A 21419-nucleotide genomic window follows, 5' to 3' on the forward strand; every position below is an offset into this window, starting at 1 on the left:
CTTGCATTTCCAGACCATATATTTCACTATTGTGGGGGGGAAAAAGAGGGCATATCCTAGGTTCATACTTATGACAACTTCATGGACCTGGGCCCTATGAAATACAGCGCGCCCACACGGAATCACGAAATACAGACATTACACCGAAATTCAACAACATTACAAAATGCTTTGAGCTAAGGAGGAAATCAAATCATTCCCTTCAACTTGTTAGAAAATCCATTCATTTGCCCAAGTGAATCATAAGACATGAACAAAATGCATCAGTGATTCGTATTTCCACGCAACTTTCAGAAACTGCACAGGACTGCCCAGTTTCCGTGCGCATGCGTGCGGAGCGCGCGCATGTCTACACTTTGTGTAGCCGTTAGCGATGAGGCTAATGATAACCTTCTTGTGGTAGGTAGAGAAGGAAAGGCTTCCCACAAAAACCTTCTCAATCAAATGTTAACTGCAAAGTAGCCTATGCCAGCCTGGCAGAATTATATCATGAGTATTTGCATCAATCCAGTGGCCATTTGTTTTGCAAACTCCGCAATCACATGAGCGCTACAGCAACACCGCTTAACCAAACAAAGGTCTCTTCCTGGCGCACACTTGCCTAAAAAAGGGTAACTACACCCCAAAATCGATATGTCTTCCGTTTTTCCCAGACCTCAAAAGTGGTTTCCTGCTAGGGTTTTAAATGTTGTCGTGGACATAGAACATCTAATCGTGTTATATTTCTATTAAAAAGGTGTACTTTTGAGAGCGAAAACCTGCAGAAGCAGGGACAAACGGGGGAATATAATTTTTTTGTTGTTTTTTTTTGGGGGGGGGGGGCAATCATTCAAAACATTGAAGGGGATTTTACAGGGCCCTAATGGACTACAGACATTGACAGTCTCCTAGCCTAAAAACAAATGCTGAATGCACTGCCTAGATTTTGAGGTAAAGGCATTGTCCATTATTTGATTTGATCAGGCACTAACAAACTGCATTTAGTCCAATAAAAAGACACAACACTATTAGGGTGATAAATAAAAGGGAGTTGCTCCACGCATGACACAAGAGAACCCTCTGCTGGAGCAAAACGCTTACAGCACCTGGTATTCCCAGGCGGTCTCCCATCCAAGTACTAACCAGGCCCGACCCTGCTTAGCTTCCGAGATCGGACGAGATCGGGAGTATTCAGGCTGGTATGGCCGTAAGCGAAAGGCAATCTCTTGGTACACTATATAAAGTCAACGTGTCGCTTACTCTTAGGGGGACAGAGAAATGTCCACCTTGTGACACACACTGAAAAGCTCAAACCTTGCTTGCATTTCCAGACCATATATTTCACTATTGTGGGGGGGAAAAAGAGGGCATATCCTAGGTTCATACTTATGACAACTTCATGGACCTGGGCCCTATGAAATACAGCGCGCCCACACGGAATCACGAAATACAGACATTACACCGAAATTCAACAACATTACAAAATGCTTTGAGCTAAGGAGGAAATCAAATCATTCCCTTCAACTTGTTAGAAAATCCATTCATTTGCCCAAGTGAATCATAAGACATGAACAAAATGCATCAGTGATTCGTATTTCCACGCAACTTTCAGAAACTGCACAGGACTGCCCAGTTTCCGTGCGCATGCGTGCGGAGCGCGCGCATGTCTACACTTTGTGTAGCCGTTAGCGATGAGGCTAATGATAACCTTCTTGTGGTAGGTAGAGAAGGAAAGGCTTCCCACAAAAACCTTCTCAATCAAATGTTAACTGCAAAGTAGCCTATGCCAGCCTGGCAGAATTATATCATGAGTATTTGCATCAATCCAGTGGCCATTTGTTTTGCAAACTCCGCAATCACATGAGCGCTACAGCAACACCGCTTAACCAAACAAAGGTCTCTTCCTGGCGCACACTTGCCTAAAAAAGGGTAACTACACCCCAAAATCGATATGTCTTCCGTTTTTCCCAGACCTCAAAAGTGGTTTCCTGCTAGGGTTTTAAATGTTGTCGTGGACATAGAACATCTAATCGTGTTATATTTCTATTAAAAAGGTGTACTTTTGAGAGCGAAAACCTGCAGAAGCAGGGACAAACGGGGGAATATAATTTTTTTGTTGTTTTTTTTTGGGGGGGGGGGGGCAATCATTCAAAACATTGAAGGGGATTTTACAGGGCCCTAATGGACTACAGACATTGACAGTCTCCTAGCCTAAAAACAAATGCTGAATGCACTGCCTAGATTTTGAGGTAAAGGCATTGTCCATTATTTGATTTGATCAGGCACTAACAAACTGCATTTAGTCCAATAAAAAGACACAACACTATTAGGGTGATAAATAAAAGGGAGTTGCTCCACGCATGACACAAGAGAACCCTCTGCTGGAGCAAAACGCTTACAGCACCTGGTATTCCCAGGCGGTCTCCCATCCAAGTACTAACCAGGCCCGACCCTGCTTAGCTTCCGAGATCGGACGAGATCGGGAGTATTCAGGCTGGTATGGCCGTAAGCGAAAGGCAATCTCTTGGTACACTATATAAAGTCAACGTGTCGCTTACTCTTAGGGGGACAGAGAAATGTCCACCTTGTGACACACACTGAAAAGCTCAAACCTTGCTTGCATTTCCAGACCATATATTTCACTATTGTGGGGGGGAAAAAGAGGGCATATCCTAGGTTCATACTTATGACAACTTCATGGACCTGGGCCCTATGAAATACAGCGCGCCCACACGGAATCACGAAATACAGACATTACACCGAAATTCAACAACATTACAAAATGCTTTGAGCTAAGGAGGAAATCAAATCATTCCCTTCAACTTGTTAGAAAATCCATTCATTTGCCCAAGTGAATCATAAGACATGAACAAAATGCATCAGTGATTCGTATTTCCACGCAACTTTCAGAAACTGCACAGGACTGCCCAGTTTCCGTGCGCATGCGTGCGGAGCGCGCGCATGTCTACACTTTGTGTAGCCGTTAGCGATGAGGCTAATGATAACCTTCTTGTGGTAGGTAGAGAAGGAAAGGCTTCCCACAAAAACCTTCTCAATCAAATGTTAACTGCAAAGTAGCCTATGCCAGCCTGGCAGAATTATATCATGAGTATTTGCATCAATCCAGTGGCCATTTGTTTTGCAAACTCCGCAATCACATGAGCGCTACAGCAACACCGCTTAACCAAACAAAGGTCTCTTCCTGGCGCACACTTGCCTAAAAAAGGGTAACTACACCCCAAAATCGATATGTCTTCCGTTTTTCCCAGACCTCAAAAGTGGTTTCCTGCTAGGGTTTTAAATGTTGTCGTGGACATAGAACATCTAATCGTGTTATATTTCTATTAAAAAGGTGTACTTTTGAGAGCGAAAACCTGCAGAAGCAGGGACAAACGGGGGAATATAATTTTTTTGTTGTTTTTTTTTGGGGGGGGGGGGGCAATCATTCAAAACATTGAAGGGGATTTTACAGGGCCCTAATGGACTACAGACATTGACAGTCTCCTAGCCTAAAAACAAATGCTGAATGCACTGCCTAGATTTTGAGGTAAAGGCATTGTCCATTATTTGATTTGATCAGGCACTAACAAACTGCATTTAGTCCAATAAAAAGACACAACACTATTAGGGTGATAAATAAAAGGGAGTTGCTCCACGCATGACACAAGAGAACCCTCTGCTGGAGCAAAACGCTTACAGCACCTGGTATTCCCAGGCGGTCTCCCATCCAAGTACTAACCAGGCCCGACCCTGCTTAGCTTCCGAGATCGGACGAGATCGGGCGTATTCAGGCTGGTATGGCCGTAAGCGAAAGGCAATCTCTTGGTACACTATATAAAGTCAACGTGTCGCTTACTCTTAGGGGGACAGAGAAATGTCCACCTTGTGACACACACTGAAAAGCTCAAACCTTGCTTGCATTTCCAGACCATATATTTCACTATTGTGGGGGGGAAAAAGAGGGCATATCCTAGGTTCATACTTATGACAACTTCATGGACCTGGGCCCTATGAAATACAGCGCGCCCACACGGAATCACGAAATACAGACATTACACCGAAATTCAACAACATTACAAAATGCTTTGAGCTAAGGAGGAAATCAAATCATTCCCTTCAACTTGTTAGAAAATCCATTCATTTGCCCAAGTGAATCATAAGACATGAACAAAATGCATCAGTGATTCGTATTTCCACGCAACTTTCAGAAACTGCACAGGACTGCCCAGTTTCCGTGCGCATGCGTGCGGAGCGCGCGCATGTCTACACTTTGTGTAGCCGTTAGCGATGAGGCTAATGATAACCTTCTTGTGGTAGGTAGAGAAGGAAAGGCTTCCCACAAAAACCTTCTCAATCAAATGTTAACTGCAAAGTAGCCTATGCCAGCCTGGCAGAATTATATCATGAGTATTTGCATCAATCCAGTGGCCATTTGTTTTGCAAACTCCGCAATCACATGAGCGCTACAGCAACACCGCTTAACCAAACAAAGGTCTCTTCCTGGCGCACACTTGCCTAAAAAAGGGTAACTACACCCCAAAATCGATATGTCTTCCGTTTTTCCCAGACCTCAAAAGTGGTTTCCTGCTAGGGTTTTAAATGTTGTCGTGGACATAGAACATCTAATCGTGTTATATTTCTATTAAAAAGGTGTACTTTTGAGAGCGAAAACCTGCAGAAGCAGGGACAAACGGGGGAATATAATTTTTTTGTTGTTTTTTTTTTGGGGGGGGGGGCAATCATTCAAAACATTGAAGGGGATTTTACAGGGCCCTAATGGACTACAGACATTGACAGTCTCCTAGCCTAAAAACAAATGCTGAATGCACTGCCTAGATTTTGAGGTAAAGGCATTGTCCATTATTTGATTTGATCAGGCACTAACAAACTGCATTTAGTCCAATAAAAAGACACAACACTATTAGGGTGATAAATAAAAGGGAGTTGCTCCACGCATGACACAAGAGAACCCTCTGCTGGAGCAAAACGCTTACAGCACCTGGTATTCCCAGGCGGTCTCCCATCCAAGTACTAACCAGGCCCGACCCTGCTTAGCTTCCGAGATCGGACGAGATCGGGAGTATTCAGGCTGGTATGGCCGTAAGCGAAAGGCAATCTCTTGGTACACTATATAAAGTCAACGTGTCGCTTACTCTTAGGGGGACAGAGAAATGTCCACCTTGTGACACACACTGAAAAGCTCAAACCTTGCTTGCATTTCCAGACCATATATTTCACTATTGTGGGGGGGAAAAAGAGGGCATATCCTAGGTTCATACTTATGACAACTTCATGGACCTGGGCCCTATGAAATACAGCGCGCCCACACGGAATCACGAAATACAGACATTACACCGAAATTCAACAACATTACAAAATGCTTTGAGCTAAGGAGGAAATCAAATCATTCCCTTCAACTTGTTAGAAAATCCATTCATTTGCCCAAGTGAATCATAAGACATGAACAAAATGCATCAGTGATTCGTATTTCCACGCAACTTTCAGAAACTGCACAGGACTGCCCAGTTTCCGTGCGCATGCGTGCGGAGCGCGCGCATGTCTACACTTTGTGTAGCCGTTAGCGATGAGGCTAATGATAACCTTCTTGTGGTAGGTAGAGAAGGAAAGGCTTCCCACAAAAACCTTCTCAATCAAATGTTAACTGCAAAGTAGCCTATGCCAGCCTGGCAGAATTATATCATGAGTATTTGCATCAATCCAGTGGCCATTTGTTTTGCAAACTCCGCAATCACATGAGCGCTACAGCAACACCGCTTAACCAAACAAAGGTCTCTTCCTGGCGCACACTTGCCTAAAAAAGGGTAACTACACCCCAAAATCGATATGTCTTCCGTTTTTCCCAGACCTCAAAAGTGGTTTCCTGCTAGGGTTTTAAATGTTGTCGTGGACATAGAACATCTAATCGTGTTATATTTCTATTAAAAAGGTGTACTTTTGAGAGCGAAAACCTGCAGAAGCAGGGACAAACGGGGGAATATAATTTTTTTGTTGTTTTTTTTTGGGGGGGGGGGGCAATCATTCAAAACATTGAAGGGGATTTTACAGGGCCCTAATGGACTACAGACATTGACAGTCTCCTAGCCTAAAAACAAATGCTGAATGCACTGCCTAGATTTTGAGGTAAAGGCATTGTCCATTATTTGATTTGATCAGGCACTAACAAACTGCATTTAGTCCAATAAAAAGACACAACACTATTAGGGTGATAAATAAAAGGGAGTTGCTCCACGCATGACACAAGAGAACCCTCTGCTGGAGCAAAACGCTTACAGCACCTGGTATTCCCAGGCGGTCTCCCATCCAAGTACTAACCAGGCCCGACCCTGCTTAGCTTCCGAGATCGGACGAGATCGGGCGTATTCAGGCTGGTATGGCCGTAAGCGAAAGGCAATCTCTTGGTACACTATATAAAGTCAACGTGTCGCTTACTCTTAGGGGGACAGAGAAATGTCCACCTTGTGACACACACTGAAAAGCTCAAACCTTGCTTGCATTTCCAGACCATATATTTCACTATTGTGGGGGGGAAAAAGAGGGCATATCCTAGGTTCATACTTATGACAACTTCATGGACCTGGGCCCTATGAAATACAGCGCGCCCACACGGAATCACGAAATACAGACATTACACCGAAATTCAACAACATTACAAAATGCTTTGAGCTAAGGAGGAAATCAAATCATTCCCTTCAACTTGTTAGAAAATCCATTCATTTGCCCAAGTGAATCATAAGACATGAACAAAATGCATCAGTGATTCGTATTTCCACGCAACTTTCAGAAACTGCACAGGACTGCCCAGTTTCCGTGCGCATGCGTGCGGAGCGCGCGCATGTCTACACTTTGTGTAGCCGTTAGCGATGAGGCTAATGATAACCTTCTTGTGGTAGGTAGAGAAGGAAAGGCTTCCCACAAAAACCTTCTCAATCAAATGTTAACTGCAAAGTAGCCTATGCCAGCCTGGCAGAATTATATCATGAGTATTTGCATCAATCCAGTGGCCATTTGTTTTGCAAACTCCGCAATCACATGAGCGCTACAGCAACACCGCTTAACCAAACAAAGGTCTCTTCCTGGCGCACACTTGCCTAAAAAAGGGTAACTACACCCCAAAATCGATATGTCTTCCGTTTTTCCCAGACCTCAAAAGTGGTTTCCTGCTAGGGTTTTAAATGTTGTCGTGGACATAGAACATCTAATCGTGTTATATTTCTATTAAAAAGGTGTACTTTTGAGAGCGAAAACCTGCAGAAGCAGGGACAAACGGGGGAATATAATTTTTTTGTTGTTTTTTTTTTGGGGGGGGGGGCAATCATTCAAAACATTGAAGGGGATTTTACAGGGCCCTAATGGACTACAGACATTGACAGTCTCCTAGCCTAAAAACAAATGCTGAATGCACTGCCTAGATTCATATACTTTAAAACACTCCATCACCCTTTTTACACTTCCCTCATCTCTAACTGTTATAGTGGTATCATCTGCGTATTGATGAATCAAACTAAAACCTTCTTGTGGAGTCTGTACACAATTTATAAGATGGTGGAAGTAATTCTTCCACCATCCACCCTTGAAATCAACCCACTCCCCTCCACAAAAGCTTCATCAAAACATTCCCTTCCATAACAATGAAACATATCTATATGCTTCTTAAACAATACTACAAAAATATCCCACACCCTTAGCCTCTTCCCCTCAAAAAAAGCATAATTCCTCCTACAAAAAATAGCATACCTCACAAAACTCAAAGAAACATTTAACAAAACAACATTAACACCCTCACATTTACCAGCCACGCCAAATAACACCAATTCATTCCACACATATTTTTTCAAAATATCACCCTTCCAGTTTCTATGTATCATTCCCTTTACCTTACAAAATAAATATTTTAACTTTTAACATTCCACAAACAAATGTATTACATTTTCCAGTAACTCACCACATAGATCACATTCTCTTTTTATTTCCCTATTGATTTGATGTAACACCACCTTTGTATATATACGATTATGCCTTATTTTAAAATCGTTACTTTCACATTCCATTCTATTATATTTTACATTTAAAGTTTTCCATGTCTTTTTTACGTCCAAAGTTGGAAAAATTCCTTTCCAAACTTTCTCCGCAGCTGGCCTTTTCACATTTTTCTCTACCATTATTTTATAGAATTGTTTCACCGGGATACTAGATAATTGAGCCTTCTCCTTACTGTTACCAATAAATAAATTAGGAAAGACAAATAAATCTTCTCTAACAACTTCACTATTTATTAAATCCACCCATGTGTTTGGTATACTTTCTTTTATCTTCTCGTACATATTCTTCACTGTTCCCCTACCCACCTCTACATCCCATTCATGGATGGTGTCAAAAATAGCTTCTTCAGGAAAAAAACCTGGAATTACCTCATATGTGTAATCTTTTATCTGTCTAAGACCTGCACTCATGAATACTTCACTATATAACACCTTTTCTTCGTACTTAATTTTCTCATTTAGAAAAACAGGATGATTCATAATTAGGTCAATATGCCCACACTCATAATACACATTAGGCAACAACTCTGCCCATGCATTTAGCACTTCTTTATAAAAATCTGGTACCTTTTCACACATTTTCCTTTTAAGACCCATCAACAAACCATTATCTTCACATCCACCACTCTCATCTAAATAGACTTTGAAAAAATGTTTCCAGCCATAATCTAAACTGTCATATAAATATTTCTTTACTGTTTTTATCCTAATAGCTTTTCTTTTAATGTCAAAAGTTTTAAACCTCCATCATCATAGTCCGCTATCAATGTTTTCTGCGCAATTCTAACACCTTTACCATCCCATATAAAATTAGACACCACATTATTCAATTCATTTATAACCCACTCTGGCATGTCTAGAACTCCCAAAATATACACAAGTTTAGATGATACCAAAGCATTTACTACAATTACTTTACCTTTTAACTTTAATTTTCTATTTTTCCAGAAATTCAAAGTTAGCTTGATTTTATTGAGGATCCCCGTCCAAGTTATATCCCTTGCCTCTTTCTCCTTTACACCAATATTTACTCCGAGCACCTTCATAAAATCCTTAGCTACCTTAAATGGAATCTCACACTTATTTGCATTGATATCCCCCAAAAACATAATTTCCGTCTTCTCTATATTAACTTCAGCCCCCGATGCCTTACAGTAGATATCTATGATTTTCATAATGCTTTCAATGCTACCTACATCCTTCACAGTAAAAGTAGTGTCATCAGTGTACTGATGTATAACACTGACACCACCACCTGGGATTCCAACACCCCTCACCTCTTTGTCTCCAAGTATTAAAACAGCTAAAGGTTCCGTAGAAACACTGAGCTGACAAAGGACAACCCTGCCTTACTTACCTCTCTATAGGGAAAGTATCTGTTAACACTCCGTTACATTTAACACAACTTTTTGCTCCACTATACAACAAGTTAATCCAAGATACAAATTTTGGCCCAAAACCAAACCTCTCCAAAGTCTGTAGCAGAAAACTATGTTCCACTTTATCAAAAGCTTTCTTAAAATCTAAACTTAAAACTATACCACCTTCATTTTTCATTTGCTTAACAACATCTCTAATTGTACAAATTACATCTGCAACATCTCTTCCAGGTATTCAGTAGGCTTGTGTTGATGTAATAATACGTCCAATCACCTTTTTCATCCTATTAGCTAAAACTTGAGTCAGTATTTTATAATCTGAATTTAGAAGACTAATAGGCCTATAATTTTCTAACTTTAACCTACTGCCTCTATTTTTAAATAAGATGGTTAACATACCAATTGACATAGACTCAGGGATTTCCTTATTCTCTTCCATATACTGAAAAACCTTCAATAAAATGGGTGCCAAAGTATCCACAAAATCTTTATAGAATTCATTTGTTAAACCATCCAAACCTGGACTTTTATTTCCTTGAGTGTTCTCAATTGCTTCCTTGATTTCTATAATTGAAATCTCTTCATCACACATCCTTCTATCTGCCTGAGATACTTTGGCACTGATTTTCTCCAACACTTTTGCAACACACACTTTGTCCACATCATTCTTTTTATAAAGATTTCTGTAAAAGGATTCAACTGAATCTACGATATCAACAAAATCATTTACCTTTACACCTTTTTCATTTTCCAATTCTAAAATATAACTCTTAAATTGCTTTCGTTTTTCAAGACTCAGAAAAAAGGAAGTACATTTCTCTCCCTCCAAGGCATACTGTGCCTTACTCCTAACAATAGCACCTAAACATTTCTTTTTTTCATAAAACCCTAGCTCTGCATGGATTTTCAAATAGTTCTCAACATCATAGTCTGGATCAGCATCGGCCTTTTCAAGTTCACGTAACATCCTATTTCTAAGCATTTTTTCTTTCACCTTATCTACACGGTTACGATTTTTAAAGTACCTAATACTCCTGTTTTTTGCTTTAACTTTCACTTCCTCCCACCATAAACACACATTCTCCTATCTGAAATGACATTACTGCATGATCACTGTATGCTGTAAAGTTATATGACATCTTCTGAACCTGCTGTATCACATCTTCTTTTACTAAACATAAATCAATTCTGCATTGTTTTAGTTCATTTAACACCACCTGCCTTCTCGAAAACACTCTTCTATTTAAATGTTCAGCCCTCCATATATCTACAAGATTCTCATTTTTCATTAATTCCCATAAAGCATTTCTAGACGAATCATGTTTGAAACTATCACATCTCGAGACATCCATTCTAATACACTTCACGTTAAAATCTCCTACCAGTATACAATTTTCTGAACACAGTGATCTTAGGTTATTAAACATATCTCTCCTTTCCGATTCAATATTCGAAGCATAAACATTAATTAGACGAAAAATGACATTTTGCACTTCAAACTCAATAACAATAAGTCTGCCCTGATTATCTGTATATACCTGCTTGACATTTTGAACCACATCATTTTTTACCAAAATAGCTACTCCACATGTTTTTTCACTTCCGTGACTACAAAACATTAGCTCAGACCATTTGCTCTTAATCTCCAACATTTTGGAGTCTGTCCAATTAGTCTCTTGAAAACACCACGTCAGCTTTCACAGACACCAAAACCTGCTCCAATTGGTTCATATTTCTCAGACTGTTCCCATTTAGTGATGCAACTTTAATCATTGTTAATGTATGCAGAAATATAGTCAAAGACAAACATGTCATTTCAAAATAGACTTTTTCTTTTTACCAGATCCCATCACCTCCCAAGCTTTCGTCAATGATCTCTTATTTCTAGCAAACAGCTGAAAATCCTCACTCTCTATTTCTTCGTCCGACTCATGACTTGGACTTATGAGGGGAGCAACATTCAAGCTTTTTGTAAAATGCGCTTTAACCGTGCCGTCAACTCCAGTGGACCCAGCCCTCTCCTTGGTGTCATTTTCACACAGGCTTAAAGCTGGTTCAGGCACCTGAGAAGTACCTTGCACCATCTCTACCTGTGTGTCTAATTCACCAATCCTGTGCTGCTGCTCCACCTTGTCAGCAGCAGAGACCAAGACTGCGTCTCGAGTACTGCCAGAAGGAATTGCATACTCTCCAAGCACATCTATAGCTGTCTCTGGAATCACCTGCGACACACTTTCCATATCACTCTCTAATTCTCTCTCCATAGCCACACTCCCCTCATCTTCTTCAGTAATGAAATAAGAAATAAGACATCACTCCCCTTCTTACATTTATATCTGTCCTTAGGTCTGTCACACCTTCTACATATATCACCGATGTTCGAACATTCCCTGGCATAATGCCCTTGTTCACCACATTTATGACATATAAATTCTGGACATTCTTTAAGTATGTGTCCCGGTTGAATACATAGTCTACATACCTTAACTTGGTTATCGTGGATCACTCGGAAATATTCAAATCCTTCGACAGTATTGAACTTTGTTGAGTAAGGCAATGATTGCACGCTGTCCGTAAACTTCACCTTACAAAATCTCGTCCCGTCCACAATGTCCGTTACTGGCCACATCCTCCTCTTGATTGGTGTTGTCGCGTTCACTTTCCATCCTTGTAATTTCTCATATATTTCATCATCCGTAATATATGCTGGCAAGTTCAAAAAGGACACCACAGGTTCATCGTTCCCCAGTTCTTTCGCCATGACTTGACAGCTCTTTATTTTTAAACAATGACAAGAAACTGTCATGTAACAATGACAATAAACTCTCATGTAACACTGATGTCACAATGTCAGATGAAAAAGAAAGACATTCATTACTTACTTTCAGAGAGCAGCGTATCACACACTCTAACCAACTGAGCTTACTGGCCGCTGGCTACAGAGCACAATTGTTGAGATGCACCGAGCCTCTGCAAGTGCTGGAGCAATTTTGACACTCAAAATGTACATCATAGTCAGTACAGGGATCGAACCCATGACCTTGGCGTTATTAGCACCACACTCTAACAAACTGAGCTAACCTGCCACTAGCTATTGCGTGCAATTTTTGAGATACACCGAGCCTCTGGAAGTGCTGGAGTGCAAACTAACAAGTCCACCAACAGCATAGCCTGACAAGAATGGACACTCTTGGTTGCTCCTTGTGGCAATTACAAACAGCTGGGGAATTTGATCAATTGGTATTGTGTTTGCTTAGCATGCTATAGGTAGTGGGATCGATGCCCGCATTCCACAAAAACAATTTTTATTGTGGATCCAAGAAAGCTCCAGTTCACACTTCATGCAGCCTTGTCTTACAACAACCTACAGTCATGTAACGATGACAAGCAACTTTCCTGTAACACTGATGTCAAAATGTCAGATGAAAAAGCAAGACATTACTTACGTTCAGAGGAGCAGCGTAGCACACACCATTGAGGCCCACAAACAAAGCTGTGTATAGTTTCCTTGAAGCCAGAGCATAAAGAAAGAACAAATACAAATGCCAAAACCCCAGATCTAACCAGGGACCTTTAGATCTTCAGTCTAATGCTCTCCCAAATGAGCTATTTCGGCAATTCACCAAACTTAATTCTGTGGCACCCTTTACAATTCACAAGCATGTGACTCACAATTTTGACACTCAAAATGTACATCATAGTCAGTACAGGGATCGAACCCATGACCTTGGCGTTATTAGCACCACACTCTAACAAACTGAGCTAACCTGCCACTAGCTATTGCGTGCAATTTTTGAGATACACCGAGCCTCTGGAAGTGCTGGAGCGCAAACTAACAAGTCCACCAACAGCATAGCCTGACAAGACTGGACACTCTTGGTTGCTCCTTGTGGCAATTACAAACAGCTGGGGAATTTGATCAATTGGTATTGTGTTTGCTTAGCATGCTATAGGTAGTGGGATCGATGCCCGCATTCCACAAAAACAATTTTTATTGTGGATCCAAGAAAGCTCCAGTTCACACTTCATGCAGCCTTGTCTTACAACAACCTACAGTCATGTAACGATGACAAGCAACTTTCCTGTAACACTGATGTCAAAATGTCAGATGAAAAAGCAAGAAATTACTTACTTTCAGAGGAGCAGCGTAGCACACACCATTGAGGCCCACAAACAAAGCTGTGGATACTTTCCTTGAAGCCAGAACAATTACAAATGCCGAAACCCGGGAACGAACCAGGGACCTTTAGATCTTCAGTCTAACGCTCTCCCAACTGAGCTATTTCGGCAATTCACTAATTTTAATTCTGTGGCACCCTTGACAATTCACATGCATGTGACTCACAATTTTGACACTCAAAATGTACATCATAGCCAATATGGGGATCGAACCCATGACCTTGGCGTTTTTAGCACCACACTCTAACCAACTCAGCTAACCGGCCATTTGCTATTTTGCTCAATTGTTGAAATGCACCGAGCCTCTGCAAGTGCTGGCACGTAAACAAACATGTCCACCAACAGCATAGCCTGACAAGACTGGACCCTCTAGGTTGCTTCTTGCGGAAATTCCAAACGGCTGGGGAATTAGCTCAAATGCTTTGCATGCGTGAGGTAGTGGGATCGATGCCTGCATTCTCCAAAAGCAAATTCTTTAATGGATCCAAGAAAACTACAGTTCACACTTCATGCAGCCTTGTCTTACGACAACCTACTGTCATGTCAACAATGACAAGAAACTGTCATGTAACAATGACAAGAAACTCTCATGTAACACTGATGTCACAATGTCAGATGAAAAAGAAAGACATGACTTACTTTCAGAGGAGCAGCGTATCACACACTCTAACCAACTGAGCTAACCGGCCGCTGGCTACAGAGCACAATTGTTGAGATGCACCGAGCCTCTGCAAGTGCTGGAGCACAAACTAACAAGTCCACCAACAGCATAGCCTGACAAGACTGGACACTCTTGGTTGCTCCTTGTGGCAATTACAAACAGCTGGGGAATTTGATCAATTGGTATTGTGTTTGCTTAGCATGCTATAGGTAGTGGGATCGATTCCCGCAATCCCCAAAAACATTTTTTTTTGTGGATCCAAGAAAGCCCCACTTCACACTTCATGCAGCCTTGTCTTACGACAACCTACTGTCATGTAACAATGACAAGCAACTTTCCTGTAACACTGATGTCAAAATGTCAGATGAAAAAGCAAGAAATTACTTACTTTCAGAGGAGCAGCGTAGCACACACCATTGAGGCCCACAAACAAAGCTGTGGATAGTTTCCTTGAAGCCAGAGCATGAAGAAAGAACAAATACAAATGCCGAAACAGGGACCTTTAGATCTTCAGTCTAACGCTCTCCCAACTGAGCTATTTCGGCAATTCACTAATTTTAATTCTGTGGCACCCTTGACAATTCACATGCATGTGACTCACAATTTTGACACTCAAAATGTACATCATAGCCAATATGGGGATCGAACCCATGACCTTGGAGTTATTAGCAGCACACTCTAACCAACTCAGCTAACTGGCCATTTGCTATTTTGCTCAATTGTTGAAATGCACCGAGCCTCTGCAAGTGCTGGCACGTAAACAAACAAGTCCACCAACAGCATAGCCTGACAAGACTGGACCTTCTAGGTTGCTTCTTGCGGAAATTCCAAACGGCTGGGGAATTAGCTCAAATGCTTTGCATGCGTGAGGTAGTGGGATCGATGCCTGCATTCTCCAAAAGCAAATTCTTTCATGGATCCAAGAAAACTACAGTTCACACTTCATGCAGCCTTGTCTTACGACAACCTACTGTCATGTAAACAATGACAAGAAACTTTCCTGTAACACTGATGTCAAAATGTCAGATGAAAAAGCAAGAAATTACTTACTTTCAGAGGAGCAGCGTAGCACACACCATTGAGGCCCACAAACAAAGCTGTGGATAGTTTCCTTGAAGCCAGATCATGAAGAACGAACAAATACAGATGCCGAAACCCGGGATCGAACCAGAGACCTTTAGATCTTCAGTCTAACACTCTCCCAACTGAGCTATTTCAGCAATTCACTAATTTTAATTCTGTGGCACCCTTGACAATTCACATGCATGTGACTCACAATTTTGACACTCAAAATGTACATCATAGCCAATATGGGGATCGAACCCATGACCTTGGCATTATTAGCACCACACTCTAACCAACTCAGCTAACCGGCCATTTGCTATTTTGCTCAATTGTTGAAATGCACCGAGCCTCTGCAAGTGCTGGCACGTAAACAAACAAGTACACCAACAGCATAGCCTGACAAGACTGGACCCTCTAGGTTGCTTCTTGCGGAAATTCCAAACGGCTGGGGAATTAGCTCAAATGCTTTGCATGCGTGAGGTAGTGGGATCGATGCCTGCATTCTCCAAAAGCAAATTCTTTAATGGATCCAAGAAAACTACAGTTCACACTTCATGCAGCCTTGTCTTACGACAACCTACTGTCATGTCAACAATGACAAGAAACTGTCATGTAACAATGACAAGAAACTCTCATGTAACACTGATGTCACAATGTCAGATGAAAAAGAAAGACATGACTTACTTTCAGAGGAGCAGCGTATCACACACTCTAACCAACTGAGCTAACCGGCCGCTGGCTACAGAGCACAATTGTTGAGATACACCGCGCCTCTGGAAGTGCTGGAGCGCAAACTAACAAGTCCACCAACAGCATAGCCAGACAAAAATGGACACTCTTGGTTGCTCCTTGTGGCAATTCCAAACAGCTGGGGAATTTGATCAATTGGTATTGTGTTTGCTTAGCATGCTATAGGTAGTGGGATCGATTCCCGCAATCCCCAAAATCATTTTTTTTTGAGGATCCAAGAAAGCCCCAGTTCACACTTCATGCAGCCTTGTCTTACGACAACCTACTGTCATGTAACAATGACAAGCAACTTTCCTATAACACTGATGTCAAAATGTCAGATGAAAAAGCAAGAAATTACTTACTTTCAGAGGAGCAGCGTAGCACACACCATTGAGGCCCACAAACAAAGCTGTGGATAGTTTCCTTGAAGCCAGAGCATGAAGAAATAACAAATACAAATGCCGAAACCCGGGATCGAACCAGGGACCTTTAGATCTTCAGTCTAACGCTCTCCCAACTGAGCTATTTCGGCAATTCACTAATTTTAATTCTGTGGCACCCTTGACAATTCACATGCATGTGACTCACAATTTTGACACTCAAAATGTACATCATAGCCAATATGGGGATAGAACCCATGACCTTGGCGTTATTAGCACCACACTCTAACCAACTCAGCTAACCGGCCATTTGCTATTTTGCTCAATTGTTGAAATGCACCGAGCCTCTGCAAGTGCTGGCACGTAAACAAACAAGTCCACCAACAGCATAGCCTGACAAGACTGGACCCTCTAGGTTGCTTCTTGCGGAAATTCCAAACGGCTGGGGAATTAGCTCAAATGCTTTGCATGCGTGAGGTAGTGGGATCGATGCCTGCATTCTCCAAAACAAATTCTTTCATGGATCCAAGAAAACTCCAGTTCACACTTCATGCAGCCTTGTCTTACGACAACCTACTGTCATGTAAACAATGACAAGAAACTTTCCTGTAACACTGATGTCAAAATGTCAGATGAAAAAGCAAGAAATTACTTACTTTCAGAGGAGCAGCGTAGCACACACCATTGAGGCCCACAAACAAAGCTGTGTATAGTTTCCTTGAAGCCAGAGCATAAAGAAAGAACAAATACAAATGCCAAAACCCCGGATCTAACCAGGGACCTTTAGATCTTCAGTCTAATGCTCTCCCAAATGAGCTATTTCGGCAATTCACCAAACTTAATTCTGTGGCACCCTTTACAATTCACAAGCATGTGACTCACAATTTTGACACTCAAAATGTACATCATAGTCAGTACAGGGATCGAACCCATGACCTTGGCGTTATTAGCACCACACTCTAACAAACTGAGCTAACATGCCACTAGCTATTGCGTGCAATTTTTGAGATACACCGAGCCTCTGGAAGTGCTGGAGCGCAAACTAACAAGTCCACCAACAGCATAGCCAGACAAAAATGGACACTCTTGGTTGCTCCTTGTGGCAATTCCAAACAGCTGGGGAATTTGATCAATTGGTATTGTGTTTGCTTAGCATGCTATAGGTAGTGGGATCGATGCCCGCATTCCACAAAAACAATTTTTTTTGTGGATCCAAGAAAGCTCCAGTTCACACTTCATGCAGCCTTGTCTTACAACAACCTACAGTCATGTAACGATGACAAGCAACTTTCCTGTAACACTGATGTCAAAATGTCAGATGAAAAAGCAAGAAATTACTTACAGAGGAGCAGCGTAGCACACACCATTGAGGCCCACAAACAAAGCTGTGGATACTTTCCTTGAAGCCAGAACAATTACAAATGCCGAAACCCGGGAACGAACCAGGGACCTTTAGATCTTCAGTCTAACGCTCTCCCAACTGAGCTATTTCGGCAATTCACTAATTTTAATTCTGTGGCACCCTTGACAATTCACATGCATGTGACTCACAATTTTGACACTCAAAATGTACATCATAGCCAATATGGGGATCGAACCCATGACCTTGGCGTTTTTAGCACCACACTCTAACCAACTCAGCTAACCGGCCATTTGCTATTTTGCTCAATTGTTGAAATGCACCGAGCCTCTGCAAGTGCTGGCACGTAAACAAACAAGTACACCAACAGCATAGCCTGACAAGACTGGACCCTCTAGGTTGCTTCTTGCGGAAATTCCAAACGGCTGGGGAATTAGCTCAAATGCTTTGCATGCGTGAGGTAGTGGGATCGATGCCTGCATTCTCCAAAAGCAAATTCTTTCATGGATCCAAGAAAACTCCAGTTCACACTTCATGCAGCCTTGTCTTACGACAACCTACAGTCATGTAAACAATGACAAGAAACTGTCATGTAACAATGACAAGAAACTCTCATGTAACACTGATGTCACAATGTCAGATGAAAAAGAAAGACATTACTTACTTTCAGAGGAGCAGCGTATCACACACTCTAACCAACTGAGCTAACCGGCCGCTGGCTACAGAGCACAATTGTTGAGATGCACCGAGCCTCTGCAAGTGCTGGAGCACAAACTAACAAGTCCACCAACAGCATAGCCTGACAAGACTGGACACTCTTGGTTGCTCCTTGTGGCAATTCCAAACAGCTGGGGAATTTGATCAATTGGTATTGTGTTTGCTTAGCATGCTATAGGTATTGGGATCGATTCCCGCAATCCCCAAAAACATTTTTTTTTGTGCATCCAAGAAAGCCCCACTTCACACTTCATGCAGCCTTGTCTTACGACAACCTACTGTCATGTAACAATGACAAGCAACTTTCCTGTAACACTGATGTCAAAATGTCAGATGAAAAAGCAAGAAATTACTTACTTTCAGAGGAGCAGCGTAGCACAGCATGAAGAAAGAACAAATACAAATGCCGAAACAGGGACCTTTAGATCTTCAGTCTAACGCTCTCCCAACTGAGCTATTTCGGCAATTCACTAATTTTAATTCTGTGGCACCCTTGACAATTCACATGCATGTGACTCACAATTTTGACACTCAAAATGTACATCATAGCCAATATGGGGATCGAACCCATGACCTTGGCGTTATTAGCACCACACTCTAACCAACTCAGCTAACCGGCCATTTGCTATTTTGCTCAATTGTTGAAATGCACCGAGCCTCTGCAAGTGCTGGCACGTAAACAAACAAGTCCACCAACAGCATAGCCTGACAAGACTGGACCCTCTAGGTTGCTTCTTGCGGAAATTCCAAACGGCTGGGGAATTAGCTCAAATGCTTTGCATGCGTGAGGTAGTGGGATCGATGCCTGCATTCTCCAAAAGCAAATTCTTTCATGGATCCAAGAAAACTCCAGTTCACACTTCATGCAGCCTTGTCTTACGACAACCTACTGTCATGTAAACAATGACAAGAAACTTTCCTGTAACACTGATGTCAAAATGTCAGATGAAAAAGCAAGAAATTACTTACTTTCAGAGGAGCAGCGTAGCACACACCATTGAGGCCCACAAACAAAGCTGTGTATAGTTTCCTTGAAGCCAGAGCATAAAGAAAGAACAAATACAAATGCCAAAACCCCAGATCTAACCAGGGACCTTTAGATCTTCAGTCTAATGCTCTCCCAAATGAGCTATTTCGGCAATTCACCAAACTTAATTCTGTGGCACCCTTTACAATTCACAAGCATGTGACTCACAATTTTGACACTCAAAATGTACATCATAGTCAGTACAGGGATCGAACCCATGACCTTGGCGTTATTAGCACCACACTCTAACAAACTGAGCTAACATGCCACTAGCTATTGCGTGCAATTTTTGAGATACACCGAGCCTCTGGAAGTGCTGGAGCGCAAACTAACAAGTCCACCAACAGCATAGCCAGACAAAAATGGACACTCTTGGTTGCTCCTTGTGGCAATTCCAAACAGCTGGGGAATTTGATCAATTGGTATTGTGTTTGCTTAGCATGCTATAGGTAGTGGGATCGATGCCCGCATTCCACAAAAACAATTTTTTTTGTGGATCCAAGAAAGCTCCAGTTCACACTTCATGCAGCCTTGTCTTACAACAACCTACAGTCATGTAACGATGACAAGCAACTTTCCTGTAACACTGATGTCAAAATGTCAGATGAAAAAGCAAGAAATTACTTACAGAGGAGCAGCGTAGCACACACCATTGAGGCCCACAAACAAAGCTGTGGATACTTTCCTTGAAGCCAGAACAATTACAAATGCCGAAACCCGGGAACGAACCAGGGACCTTTAGATCTTCAGTCTAACGCTCTCCCAACTGAGCTATTTCGGCAATTCACTAATTTTAATTCTGTGGCACCCTTGACAATTCACATGCATGTGACTCACAATTTTGTCACTCAAAATGTACATCATAGCCAATATGGGGATCGAACCCATGACCTTGGAGTTTTTAGCAACACACTCTAACCAACTCAGCTAACCGGCCATTTGCTATTTTGCTCAATTGTTGAAATGCACCGAGCCTCTGCAAGTGCTGGCACGTAAACAAACAAGTCCACCAACAGCATAGCCTGACAAGACTGGACCCTCTAGGTTGCTTCTTGCGGAAATTCCAAACGGCTGGGGAATTAGCTCAAATGCTTTGCATGCGTGAGGTAGTGGGATCGATGCCTGCATTCTCCAAAAGCAAATTCTTTAATGGATCCAAGAAAACTCCAGTTCACACTTCATGCAGCCTTGTCTTACGACAACCTACTGTCATGTCAACAATGACAAGAAACTGTCATGTAACAATGACAAGAAACTCTCATGTAACACTGATGTCACAATGTCAGATGAAAAAGAAAGACATGACTTACTTTCAGAGGAGCAGCGTATCACACACTCTAACCAACTGAGCTAACCGGCCGCTGGCTACAGAGCACAATTGTTGAGATGCACCGAGCCTCTGCAAGTGCTGGAGCACAAACTAACAAGTCCACCAACAGCATAGCCTGACAAGACTGGACACTCTTGGTTGCTCCTTGTGGCAATTACAAACAGCTGGGGAATTTGATCAATTGGTATTGTGTTTGCATAGCATGCTATAGGTAGTGGGATCGATTCCCGCAATCCCCAAAATCATTTTTTTTTGAGGATCCAAGAAAGCCCCAGTTCACACTTCATGCAGCCTTGTCTTACGACAACCTACTGTCATGTAACAATGACAAGCAACTTTCCTGTAACACTGATGTCAAAATGTCAGATGAAAAAGCAAGAAATTACTTACTTTCAGAGGAGCAGCGTAGCACACACCATTGAGGCCCACAAACAAAGCTGTGGATAGTTTCCTTGAAGCCAGAGCATGAAGAAAGAACAAATACAAATGCCGAAACAGGGACCTTTAGATCTTCAGTCTAACGCTCTCCCAACTGAGCTATTTCGGCAAT

General features: G+C 41.9%; 11 non-coding genes across 11 annotated transcripts; all 11 read right to left on the reverse strand.

The window, feature by feature from the left end:
* Positions 1-1073: 1073 nt before the first annotated feature.
* On the reverse strand, positions 1074-1192 carry LOC118950020. The gene has a single exon (XR_005042468.1). It is a non-coding gene; the product is annotated as a 5S ribosomal RNA (ribosomal RNA).
* Positions 1193-2371: 1179 nt separating this feature from the next.
* Positions 2372-2490, reverse strand: LOC118950021. The gene has a single exon (XR_005042469.1). It is a non-coding gene; the product is annotated as a 5S ribosomal RNA (ribosomal RNA).
* A 1179-nt stretch (positions 2491-3669) lies between these two features.
* On the reverse strand, positions 3670-3788 carry LOC118950018. Its single transcript, XR_005042466.1, has one exon. It is a non-coding gene; the product is annotated as a 5S ribosomal RNA (ribosomal RNA).
* A 1178-nt stretch (positions 3789-4966) lies between these two features.
* Positions 4967-5085, reverse strand: LOC118950023. Its single transcript, XR_005042472.1, has one exon. It is a non-coding gene; the product is annotated as a 5S ribosomal RNA (ribosomal RNA).
* Positions 5086-6263: 1178 nt separating this feature from the next.
* LOC118950019 lies at positions 6264-6382 on the reverse strand. The gene has a single exon (XR_005042467.1). It is a non-coding gene; the product is annotated as a 5S ribosomal RNA (ribosomal RNA).
* A 7252-nt stretch (positions 6383-13634) lies between these two features.
* trnaf-gaa lies at positions 13635-13707 on the reverse strand. Its single transcript has one exon. It is a non-coding gene; the product is annotated as a tRNA-Phe (tRNA).
* An 82-nt stretch (positions 13708-13789) lies between these two features.
* Positions 13790-13863, reverse strand: trnaf-aaa. The gene has a single exon. It is a non-coding gene; the product is annotated as a tRNA-Phe (tRNA).
* A 2651-nt stretch (positions 13864-16514) lies between these two features.
* On the reverse strand, positions 16515-16587 carry trnaf-gaa. Its single transcript has one exon. It is a non-coding gene; the product is annotated as a tRNA-Phe (tRNA).
* Positions 16588-17857: 1270 nt separating this feature from the next.
* Positions 17858-17930, reverse strand: trnaf-gaa. The gene has a single exon. It is a non-coding gene; the product is annotated as a tRNA-Phe (tRNA).
* An 82-nt stretch (positions 17931-18012) lies between these two features.
* trnaf-aaa lies at positions 18013-18086 on the reverse strand. Its single transcript has one exon. It is a non-coding gene; the product is annotated as a tRNA-Phe (tRNA).
* Positions 18087-20247: 2161 nt separating this feature from the next.
* On the reverse strand, positions 20248-20320 carry trnaf-gaa. The gene has a single exon. It is a non-coding gene; the product is annotated as a tRNA-Phe (tRNA).
* Positions 20321-21419: the final 1099 nt, after the last annotated feature.

Source organism: Oncorhynchus mykiss, unplaced genomic scaffold, assembly GCF_013265735.2.
Source record: "Oncorhynchus mykiss isolate Arlee unplaced genomic scaffold, USDA_OmykA_1.1 un_scaffold_302, whole genome shotgun sequence".
NCBI lineage: Eukaryota > Metazoa > Chordata > Actinopteri > Salmoniformes > Salmonidae > Oncorhynchus > Oncorhynchus mykiss.